Source organism: Vespa crabro, chromosome 16 (assembly GCF_910589235.1).
Source record: "Vespa crabro chromosome 16, iyVesCrab1.2, whole genome shotgun sequence".
NCBI lineage: Eukaryota > Metazoa > Arthropoda > Insecta > Hymenoptera > Vespidae > Vespa > Vespa crabro.
This window is the reverse complement of record NC_060970.1, coordinates 1,709,874-1,722,442: the sequence shown is the minus strand read 5'-3', so window position 1 is coordinate 1,722,442 and position 12,569 is coordinate 1,709,874. Positions and strand designations below refer to the sequence as shown.

Sequence of the window (12,569 nt, the reverse complement as noted above, 5' to 3'; positions counted from 1 at the left end):
ATTCTTCCAACGCGTATATTAAAAATACAATGTACTTATCAAAGTTTATCCTAAATATCCAAATAGTGATATGTCACCAATGATTTTTCCATTAAAAGATAGAATGTATATAATGTGCATAATATTCAAATATGTTTTTATTACTATTATCATGTTACATTATTATTTGGTGTAGTAATAATAGTAATACTTGTACTACAGAATGGATTAGTCCTATCGGGGTAAACTATTTAAAAAAAGCGCTAAGAGTTTTACCTCACAATAATATTTTGATTTCTGCAATAATATTTAATATTTAAATATTCACTAATTATTATTTTTTCCAAAATATTTGATAAAATCTTGTTTTTGTATCGTAAATTTATATACTACTTATTATAAGTATTATTCTAATTATATTTATTATTATTTATGTATTTATCGTAAAATAGATATGGGTCGTGTCTAGTACGACCCTATCAATGAAGGATATTTATATGTATCATATCAATCGTCGAAATACTTCAAACGAAAAATGATGAACAGCCTTAAAAAAATTCTTTCTCTGTGTGTTTGAAAAAATGTACACTATGAATTCTTAAGACCTCATTCAAAAGATAAAGTTTTTTTACATGAGATTTTCATGTACGATTTTGGAAAAATGTCATCTGTGCAAAAATCATCTAGAAAAAATAATTTGCAAAAGTTATTTTCACGCATATAAAACTTGTTTTGAAAATCAGAAACGAGAATATCGTGTAGAAAATCTTCATTTGTCGAATGAGTTATTAATCATTACAATCGAACATAAATTACAATCAGAATTTATTGTGTAAACCATTGCAATATGAGGCATAGATTTCATTCAGATATGCTTGTTTCGTCATTGTATATCGAGAAAATAACGTATATGAATCACATCTAATATTAACTCATCACGTTACTTCGAAAAATCAAGCAATAGAGTTTTAAAAAATTATATTTTTTAAACAAATATATAATATCACTAATTAATTATAATCAATGAAAATTATTATTTTATATAATGAAATGTTTATATAACGAATACGGTTCTGTAGTCCTCCCGCGTGTTGCTTCTTTTAGACCATTTTGGGTACAGTCTGCTATTTTTGATTTGATTATACATATTCTGTTGTTATTCCAAAATATTTTATTTGATTATATATATATATATATATATTAGATATATATATATTATATATATATATATATATATATATATATATTAGATATATATATTATATATATATATATATTAGATATATATATATTATATATATATTAGATATATATATATATATATTAGACAAGAGAAGTAATACGAGAGTGAAATATAAAATTTGACAGAGTGAACAATAAACGTGAATTGTCGTTTCTTTGTGCACAGAGAAACATATTTTCGTTTGTCACTTCACCCTAATTAAAACGAGTTAAAATAAAAAAAATAAGTTATTATAAAACGACAATCTTTGTTTATAATGGAAAGAAAACTACAGTTTGCATTTAAATGTGTAGCTTCACCAAGCGACAGAAAAACAAACGTGATTGCTATAATCTCTATCACAACTGAGGATAAAGAAAAATATATATTGCCGGAAAACGAGAAATTCGTAAGTAATCACAGCGAACTAATAAAAACGGAAAGCTATAAGAGAATGAAAAAAAGTCTCAATCAAAGAGGCCAGGAGAAAAAAATATGGATTAAATGGAAAATACGTATTTTGATGAAAATGGCAATTTAATATTTAATAATCTATACCTAGACGAAGTAGTAAAAACAGACATAGTAGAATCCGCACAGGAAAAAGAACACCAAATAGATTTAAAGGATATATCGGAACAATTTATGATCGAAATATTTGTATGCAAACATTCAAATGCAAAACAATGGTTGGAGACATTTGAAAGAGAGTGTCAAAGATTCAAAATTAATAGAGATATCACAAAAATCGAAACCCTAAGATTATTCCTTGACAGAGCATGTTTGGATTGGCACTCAGCAACATTAACAGCGTTAACAATTGAGGCTAGTTGGAACGAATGGAAACAAAAGTTCTTGAAATCATTTGCAGACAAGGGATGGAATACAGGTATATACGCTACATCCTATAGATATAAGGAAGGTTCACTAATGGAGTAATCTATGAAGAAGGAAAAACTACTACTCGATATGGACAACAATATAGGTACGAAGACCCTGATAATGCTTATAACAGCAGGACTACCAGAGGTTATAAGAGATAAGATAGACAGAGAAAAGTGTCAAAATTCGACAGAACTATTACAGGAGATAAAGAAATGTGAAAATCTGGTAAGTAAGAACAATTTTAAAAAAAAGAAAGAGGAAAGACAAGATAACAACAAGAAATTTGAAAAAAAAGACCATGTAAGAACTGTGAAAAACTAAACAAAGGTATTAGATATCACTCAGAGGACGCCTGTTGGTTTAGAAAAGAAACCAGAATAAACAAAAGCAACTCGATGATAGAAGTAGACTTATGCAAGGAACAAAAAAACGAATAACCACACCATTGATCAAGGTAAAGATGATATTAGAAGAGATGTTAGAAGTAAACGGAACATATGACCCAGGTTCCCAAGTCTCTCTAATAAATTCGAGACTAGTTAAAATAAAAGAAAAAGAAAAAAAGATAAAAGATAAAAATAAAATATTTTTAAAAACGGTCAATGGTGTGACACAAACAAAAGGTTTAGTAACCATTAAAATAAACATTTTCGATAAAGAAGAATACGTTGACGTATTTATCGTAGAAAGAAATGACTTTGAAAATTTTATTATTGGGTTGGATATGATAAAGAATTCAAACTAACCCAAGATGAAAATCTACAAATATCTCTAAAGAGAGAAACACAGACAAAAGAAAATATAAGTACATTGGATACAAAGAAAGAAATAAAAGAAGTTAAAATAAACTTTAACGAACATGTAAATGAGGACGAATTTAGATCAGATCTGAATCACTTGGATAATACAAAAAAAAAACAAAGATAAAAAAATTAATAGAAAGATACAATTTTATATTTGCAAAAAACAAATATGATGTAGGCACCGTTTCGGACTACGAAGCGCGAATAGACTTACTGGTGGATAAATACTGCAGTAAGAGACCATATAGGTGCACTATAGAAGATAAAAAAGAGATAGAAAATCAAATAGCAAAACTATTAGAAAATAAATTGATCGAAGAATCTTATAGTCCGTTTGCAGCACCAGTAACTCTGGCATTCAAAAAAGATGAGAACAAACGATCACGATTGTGTATAGATTTTCGTGAATTAAACAAGATAGTTACACCACAAGCTCAACCATTTCCATTAATAGAAGATTTAATATTAAAAGCAAGAAACTGTAAATACTTCACCACATTAGATATAAATTCCGCCTTCTGGTCAATTCCATTACGTATTGAAGATAGACAAAAAACTGGATTTGTTACACAAGAGGGACACTTCCAATGGACATGTCTACCGTTCGGACTAAAAACATCACCAGCCATTTTCCAAAGAATATTATCGAATATTCTAAGAAAGCACAAACTGAAAGATTTTTCAGAGAATTACATAGACGACATATTAATTTTTTCAGTATCATTTGAAGAACACATAGAACACATAGAAAGAGTAATGAAGGCAATAGTAAACGAAGGTTTCAGACTAAAATTTAAAAAATGTACATTTGCAACAGAATCAGTGAAATATCTTGGACACATAATAGAGCACAATACAGTAAGACCAGTAAAGGATAATCTAATTTCAATACGAAATTTTCCTACTCCAAAAACTCAAAAGAACATTAGACAATTTCTTGGAAAAATAAACTTTTATCACGAATACATACCGAAAAGCTCAATACTACTAGACCCATTACATAGACTGTTAAGGAAAAATGAAAAGTTCATATGGTCTGAAGAATGTGAGAAATCCTTCAAAAGTATAAAAAATCTACTATGCTCTCAACCAGTGTTGCAAATATTTGACAGGAATTTACCAATAAGAATTTACACGGATACATCACTGGAAGGCATTGGTGCGATATTTAAGCAAGTACAGAGTGATGGTAAAGAAAGGCCAGTAGCATACTTTTCGAAAAAGTTAAATGACTCACAAAAGAGAAAAAAGGCAATTTACTTAGAATGCCTGGCAATCAAGGAAGCGGTAAAATATTGGCAACACTGGTTGATCGGAAGAAAATTCACGATATTCACAGACCATAAACCATTAGAAGGTATGAACATAAAAGCTAGAACAGATGAAGAACTTGGAGAATTAACATATTATTTATCTCAATATGACTTTCAAATAAAATATATTCCGGGAAGCAGATAGATAACGCTGAAGCAGATAGTCTGAGTAGAAATCCAGTACTAGAATCATCCGAAAATACGGAAGAAATACTAAGAATAATCAACCTAATAAAAATAAAAGAAATAAAAACAGATCAAAAAGAAAATATAACATTGCAAAAAACCAAATCAAAACTAATAGAAAAAGACGGGATATTCTATAAAAAAATTAGAAACAAAAAAAAATAATCTTATCTACAGAACTAAGCTTAAAATTAATTAAAGAAATACATTCTGAATGGTGTCATATAGGCATCAAACAAATGATAAGCAGGATATCTCCTTATTACACAGTTAAAGGAATAACGGCAAATATAAAAAAAGTTTACCAAAACTGCAAAATATGCATTAAAAACAAATCTAGGGGGCAAGAAAAATATGGACAGTTGTCACAACTAGGACCGACAACGAAACCGTTCGTAATCATGTCAATAGACACCATCGGAGGCTTCGGAGGACAAAGATCAACAAAAAGATACCTTCATCTACTGGTGGATCATTTTACAAGATACGCGTTCATGAGAACATCAAAAACCCAGAATGCAACAGATTTCATCAAGCTGATAAGTGGAATACTAGAAACTGACAAAATAGGAGTGATACTCGCAGATCAATACCCGGGAATAAACTCAAAAGAATTTAGGGAATTTCTCATAAAAAAGGATACGAAACTGATTTTTACGGCTGTCAATACGCCCTTTTCCAACGGTCTGAACGAGAGACTGAATCAGACATTAGTAAACAAAATGAGATGCAGAATAAACGAGAAAGGAAAAAAAAAGCTTGGACGACGATCGCTAGAGAATGTTTGGATAAATACAATGAAACAGAGCATACAGTAACCGGCTTCACGCCTAAATATTTGTTAGATGGCACAATCAACAGCATTCTACCCGAAGAGATAAAAAAAAGGAAAAATGATAAAGAAAATTGGATAGGAGATAAAGAACTAGCCCTAGAAAGAACAAAAAGATCACATGAATATAACAAAAGAATATTTAACAAGAATAGAAAGAATCATCAATTTAACACAGGAGATTTGGTATATATAGAAGATGGCAATAGATTGAATAGAAAGAAATTAGACGAATTGAGAATTGGCCCTTTCCAAATAATAAAAAAAATTTCAGAGTCTATATATGAAATAAAAACAGGGAAACAGAAACAAGAAACCGGATTCTTCCACATAACAAAACTACTTCCGATATCAGAAGATGGAGAAGAGGACTAAAAATTGTAGACACTTTATCCGTGGGGGGGAGATGTAAAGAAAGTATACTTTCTTCAGATAGATTTGCGTCTCATAACCCGCCCTTCCATTGTCCTTTATTATTTACAATTTCTTTTGTGACCTACAAACCGAGCGGTTAAGATTTGGAAGAGAAACGGACAGTATGAAATATAACGTAGAAGAGAAAAGTAACACGAGAACTATAAGAAAATTTGTAAAATATATTAATTAAGATTTAATATTGTGAATAATAAACGTAAATTGTCGTTTCTTTGTTCACAGAGAAACACATTTTCGTTCGTCATTTCACCTTCATTAAAACGAGTAGAAATAGAAAATTTATAATATTATATATATATATATATATATATATATATATATATATATATACATAATTATTGTGTATATATATATACAATAACTATTTAATTATAATATATATTTAGAAATTCATTATTATTTCTATCGAATCCGCATAATGATATTTACAATAAAAAATATTATCACCAATTTATTATTATAACGCATTGTTTTAAACAGCAAGAGCAATATGATCTGATAAATGAAAGAAGGACGAAGAACTGCAATACTTTGTACAACATGATGTAAATATACATATTATCTTCTAAATAATGTTATTACCAGTTTATTATTATAACGCATTGTTTTAGGCAACAAGAACAATATGTAAAAATCAATGAAGGAGGAAGATTTACAATACTTTTTGGAATATAATGTAAATATATCTAGTAATTTCTTCTCAAATAATATTATCACCAAATTATTATTATAATGAATTGTTTCAGGCAGATGCAAAAAATGATGCACGTAGCCTTTATCAAGGATGAAAAGAGTCCGAACATCCATCTACAACGTCTATTGCACGTTTTAAGTGAATAAGATAGAACAGTCTTAGAATAATCGTTAAAAATAAATTATTTTTTATTTCAGTAATAACAGTATTAAATAACGGAAATTAAAGAAATTTATTATGAATATAAAAAGTGAAAACTGCATTAATTTATTTAACACATAAATTTGAAAACATTCAAAAAGTGGAGTTAATCGAATTGACTCGTATATATATTATATAGATTAAGTTTATTTTGTATCAATGTATTATAATAAGATTTTTTCAATTTGATCCTACACTTTCATCAAACATTTTGTTCATCCGCCTTTTTTTTAATAATATTACCTCTTAACTTGTCAATCGTTTGCAATTTTTTGGCATAGATTTAATGTAGCTTCATAAAAAATTGCCGAATTACATGATCTTGGTTACCAAATAATGTGATCAATTCGCAAAATAAGGAATTCTTTGAATTTTTCAGCCAGTAAGTCACTTAACGATTGATGAGAGGCCAATATCACTCATGTCATTGATGAAATTGAATCCTATTTGTACGAGAATGTTCGTACAAATAATCGAAAATTAGATCAAGAGAAAACACATAATCATACAGAGCCAAGGTGGTCACTTGACCGTTATTATTTTTCATACATAATGATATCACCTGAATATATTTTAAAATGAAGTAAAAAATATTACAATATCACAAATACAATTTGCTTTATTATAATTTAACCCTCATCACTCCAAGTCTGTTTATCAGGCATTACACTGACTATTTTATTCCTTATTAACTTTACTTTTCGACCACTCAAATGTGTCTCTAAATTCCGTATACTCTTTATTCGCATCTTAGTTAATCTTTTTTTTTATTTTATTCTAAACGCATCCATTTCACTTTAATGACAAAAAAGAAAAAAATTATTTGCTGCTAATTTGGAAAGATAAGCGAATTATAATCATAGAAAAAATTTCAAAATCAAATATGATTATTGATTATTATCGAAATTATATTTTTCTTGGAAATGTATAAAGATTGTTTTTAAATGATTTGAAGATTATTACTTGCATGTTATGGTCGCATTTAAAGTTATTCCAAACCTAATAAGCAAGTATATATTAAAGATAGTTGCCGATCGTTAGTTGCACTAATTAATCGGAGTGATAATAGTTAAAGTTTGTTGTAAGTTCCTAATGAAAAAAACTATTTTAAATTACTACCTTTCTAATAGCCTTTGAATACTTTGCATAAAATAATGCTATCTTTAAATTAACTTCCCTATTTTATAATATATATATTGTAAAATTTCGTAATATTTACAATATAATATATTGTAAAACCCCTGTATTACCATTTTTAAATATAAGTTATTAGAAGTGATAATATAGAATTTTATATATAAAGATTTTAAATATAAATTATAGAAAATTGTTTATTATTTATAAAATATAAACTATATTTATACAAAAAGAAACTATCAAAGCAAAGTTTTACACCTTTTACATTTTATAAATAAATCAAGATAAATATAGAATTCTCCACCATACTTATATTGTCTATTTACAGAATATAAATATAATAATAATACAAAAGATATAAATTATTTTTAATTGTCCGATTCTAATTGTTAATTTTCATTTTGAGCAGTTTCACTAGAAATTTTTTGCTTTATCCACGCTTTCGCTAATGCCAAGAAGTTAAGATTTGCTCTTTGGTATATTTTGGTAGTCGAATACTTTTTCCGGAAGCGAAATATCTTCTATTTAATATAGATTTTTTTTCATATAAATTAAAAATACTTCTTTTTAATTTAAATTCCTCCAAAACTATTCAATGTTATTGTACTATTTAATGTATATTATAAAAACTACATACTCCATCTTCTTCAACCATTCGTCTTCTTCGTTTAATTCTTCTAGGCATTTTGACAATAATTTTAATCTAACTCTATTTGTCTCCCTTCTCATTTTCGAAATCTCTCCATGCTCCCAAAAGTAATATTCTCCTTTCTTTGTCACAATTTGCAAATAATGGATAATTCCGACGTTCAAAAATTCTACACGCTAAAGTAACATTATCAACATCATCTTCCGATGGAGAATTAACTAATTCAAATTTTGTATAAGCTATCCAAACGCGTGTATTATAATGCAAGAAGATTTTTAAATTAAGTTTTTTATATACATATATATAATAATACCATGAAATCAAGCTTACTTTGACATGAACAATTCGTTCTAATAATCTCTTAAATAGTTGTCTAGTATTTTCTATTTCATAGACACATAGACATTATAATAATTAAATAAATATAAGTACAATAAAACATAAGATAAATATAACTGTAGTTTTCTTTCATTCACATTGTGCTGTTTTGAAGTGCAAATTCAAGTAATTTTTCATACAGAATCTTGCATCTGTCAAATTCTCTAGATTGTGCCTCGAAATCATTGTAACCACGGTACAGTTTCTTTTTGGGATAAACACCCAATACCATACCTTGAAATAAATGAAATTAAATATTTAAAAATACAATAATTTAACACTTATAAACAAAAAAAATGGTAATAATAATAGCATACCAATGTTCTTTTCACTATAGTCAAATTTTTTGTTGTATTTCAACAGAGCCATATTTTAGAAAATGTGAATTATTAATATGGAATAAGATCTAAACAGGTTCTGAAAAATAACAAAAATATTATAAAATTCTATCTTCGTATGTAACAATAAAATATTATAAATTTACATCTTCATATATAACAATAATTTTATATAAGATAAACTGTACCTGAAACTTGATGACATCTACCTATAACTTCCGTGTCAATTTCTTTGTTCAAAGCATAACTTATCTACAAATAGATATATCGTTTCCATGCTTCTCATGTAAAAAATTTATTTTATAGAAAGAAACTTCAATTTGACTTCAGAATTGTTAAAAAGTAAATATTCATTACCTTAGTAGGAGTGACATTTTCTATAGCTCGTTTATACGCTCTTACAACATTATAATTTCCTTCGAATTTTACTAATCTCAGATAGTCGAATCAAGCATCATTAGAAGGATTCTCCTTGACTTCTTTATTATTATATATGCATTACATATTTCTTATTTATATATATGTATTATATATTTCTTTTGAAATATTGTCTAAAGCATACTTAGAAATTATTCTTGCTCTATCATGCTATCAAAGAAATATTAAAATTATACTTATTATAACAGAGAAACTGAATATATTGTTATCTTAAAATAATACTTCTTTCTGTACTTCTTCAAATCTTGCAAATGCTATAAATAGCTTTTCATCTAAGCTCTCATCTCCGAAAATATTTATAACATATTTATAAACTTTGCGTCCTCTATTTATTACAAAAGTATATATCTCCCTATATAATTATATCTCTCTACCTTGCTCTTTGTATTTCTTTATATCGTAATTCAAATTTAATATATGTTTGCCATATCTGTTAGTCAGGTTCCCATTCCATCCATCGCTCAAAAACTTGACGTGTTTCTATAATAAATCTTTACAAAATCAAGTTACATAATAAAAAATAATCCCTTATTTTATATCAAATCTTACCAATAATATTTTCTAACATTTCTTCCATGTATGTGTATTTGTATCAAAATTGATTTATTCTAGGTAAAATTGTGACTGCACGATCTAATAAATTTCTGGCATAATTTATTTACTTATTGTGCATTTCTATTTCAATATAATATAGCCATAGTGTAATGTTTCCATGATCAACATCTAGCGCACGTTCATATACAGATTTAAAATAAATTGGACATATAAAACCTTGAAATATTTCTAATACAACTAAAACTATAAAATGTACTATTTTTTGTATGTAAAGTACCTTGCTCTTTGCATTATTTCTGACTTTCTTCCCATCGGGCATATTTCATCCGATTCGTTATAACCATATGATTTTTACACATATTGTCGTCATAGATATTTCATTTTCCATGTTGATAATCGGCCAATTTATGGGGACCTTATATTTTCTGCTTAGGCGGCTAAAAGGGAATACTTACAAATGAATTGTTCTCTATGTTAAATTATAGATAGGTTTAACATTATTGCATAAAGATTTTTTTCTTCGCTTCTCTTAATAGCTGTTTTGCTATTATTTAAATTTTCTCGAGTGCTTTGTTTTTCACCTAAAAAAGATTTTAATTGTGAATAAATATTACAATTATAAGTTGTGCATGCAATAATTTATAATTATAAAATAAAATATACTAATGTATAATAATCATTTTATCTTAACCACTTTGGACATTTTTTTTGACTTTTCCGTGACGATGGTTAATCGTTATTCTAACCATATAAACACAACTTCCTCTACCTTCACGTGAAAACAGTCTGGCAACTGGTTTGTTCTACGTCGTACATATCGCATATGATCTTTTAACTTTTTAACTACTAAATTCCATGGTGAAGAAATAATATGGAAACAAATACATAATGACCATAAGGTAGTAAGACAATGATAGCGGAAGAAAACCTACTTTTCATGATATGTTGTTTTCTTTTCCACTGCGTTGTCGTCGCTGCAGCGGCAACTTTAAACAACTTTGTATTTTTATATATATGGGGAGATATTTCGGCATCTGCTTATTCTAATCAATCTGATGAAATTCTCCTGAAGTAGCTGGTAGCTCATTGTAAAAACAACTTAGAATTGCTAAAAGTTCTTATTAAAAATTGCTTTGAGTGCAAAGGTTAATCTTATCTATCGTTGGATAGTCCTGGGTTGAAATTATCAAGGATAGGATTTGTTGAGTGTATGCGCATAAAATCATGACATAAAATGACGTTTTTTACTCCTTTTGTTATCTTAAATTATCGTCAGCAAATGTCATGATGTATATAATATTTAAAAATATGTAAAAAATGTTCTATTTTTTCCTATTACTATTCTTATTATTATATTATTATATTACATATTATTATTATAGTAATAGTACTAGTAATAGTAATAATATAAGTGAAGTCCTACAGAGGAAACCATAACAAAATAGCACCGGGAGAAAAATATCGTAATGTGCCACTTTTTACTTCAGCCGAAAGAACAGGAGTAATTTTTTACCAATTTTAATGAAGGAGGTCTATTTTAAACATGAATCTACCATAAATCTTTGTCGAATTTTTGGAAAATCTTTTTATTTGTTTATAAACCATTCTTTAAAAAATACTATTTTTAACACGATGTTTTTTAATAAAATAAATCTTTTTCAAAAATTCGGAAAAATTATGTCCTAGATTAATCCTTCGTCTTTAAAATGCGACCTTATTCATCGGTCAAGAATTACGCCTGTTCTCATGGAATACGTAGGTCATTATAAAACCATGTTTAATGAATATCCTTAAACTAAAAAAATGTATATTTATTTTATTAAAAATGCTTTTTTATCAAAAGAGAAATATTTTTATACAAAATATCAAGTAATTATTGTAAAAATTTGTAAGTTAGATTCAAGTACATGTCAATTAATAGTAAATGTAGATCATGTTCATATATTTGGCAATTGAAAATAGGCATTGCTACTTATAGCATATGGAAAATCACACTAGGATAGATTAACTTGCAACTGAGATGTTCTCTCTCAATCTAGTCCTTTTCTAGTCAAAAGCAATATGTGTATTTATTTGCTATATAATACTTTTGAAACAATATCAAGAGTTGAAAATTGTATATTATTTTGTTTTATATTATTGGTTACATTTATTGTAGATGATGGTCATATCGTAATAAATAATAAATACAGATTTATGAGTGTTTTAAATGAAATTGCAAAATTTGAATACAAATACCAATAATTCTGAAGACAATAAATGTATTATATACATTTCACTACAAAAAACAAAATATTACTACTCTTTGTTTTTATATCACTATCATCATATATTATCATAAACAAAGTTGTTAAGTTAAGCTGTTATGGAAAATCTCAGTTGCATGAAAGTCATAAATAATTGCTTTTTATTGATCATCTACAAAGTAGGGTTTTGTCTGAGCTGAAAAGATTAGGTTTTGAACCTCAAAGTTTACATATCATATGTCCGTTTCATATGTGTGTTCTATGATTGTAGATCATTA

General features: G+C 27.3%; 1 long non-coding RNA gene and 1 pseudogene across 1 annotated transcript in view; one reads left to right on the top strand and one right to left on the bottom strand.

Annotated features, from left to right (window-relative positions):
• The window catches only part of LOC124429691, a 53,312-nt gene extending 45,976 nt beyond the window's left edge, over positions 1-7,336 (top strand). Inside the window, exons 5-7 of the long non-coding RNA XR_006943514.1 lie at positions 6,136-6,200; positions 6,267-6,331; positions 6,402-7,336. This is a non-coding gene — a long non-coding RNA (uncharacterized LOC124429691). The remainder of the gene's footprint in view (positions 1-6,135; positions 6,201-6,266; positions 6,332-6,401) is intronic.
• Positions 7,337-9,068: 1,732 nt separating this feature from the next.
• LOC124429785 lies at positions 9,069-10,364 on the bottom strand (annotated as a pseudogene).
• Positions 10,365-12,569: the final 2,205 nt, after the last annotated feature.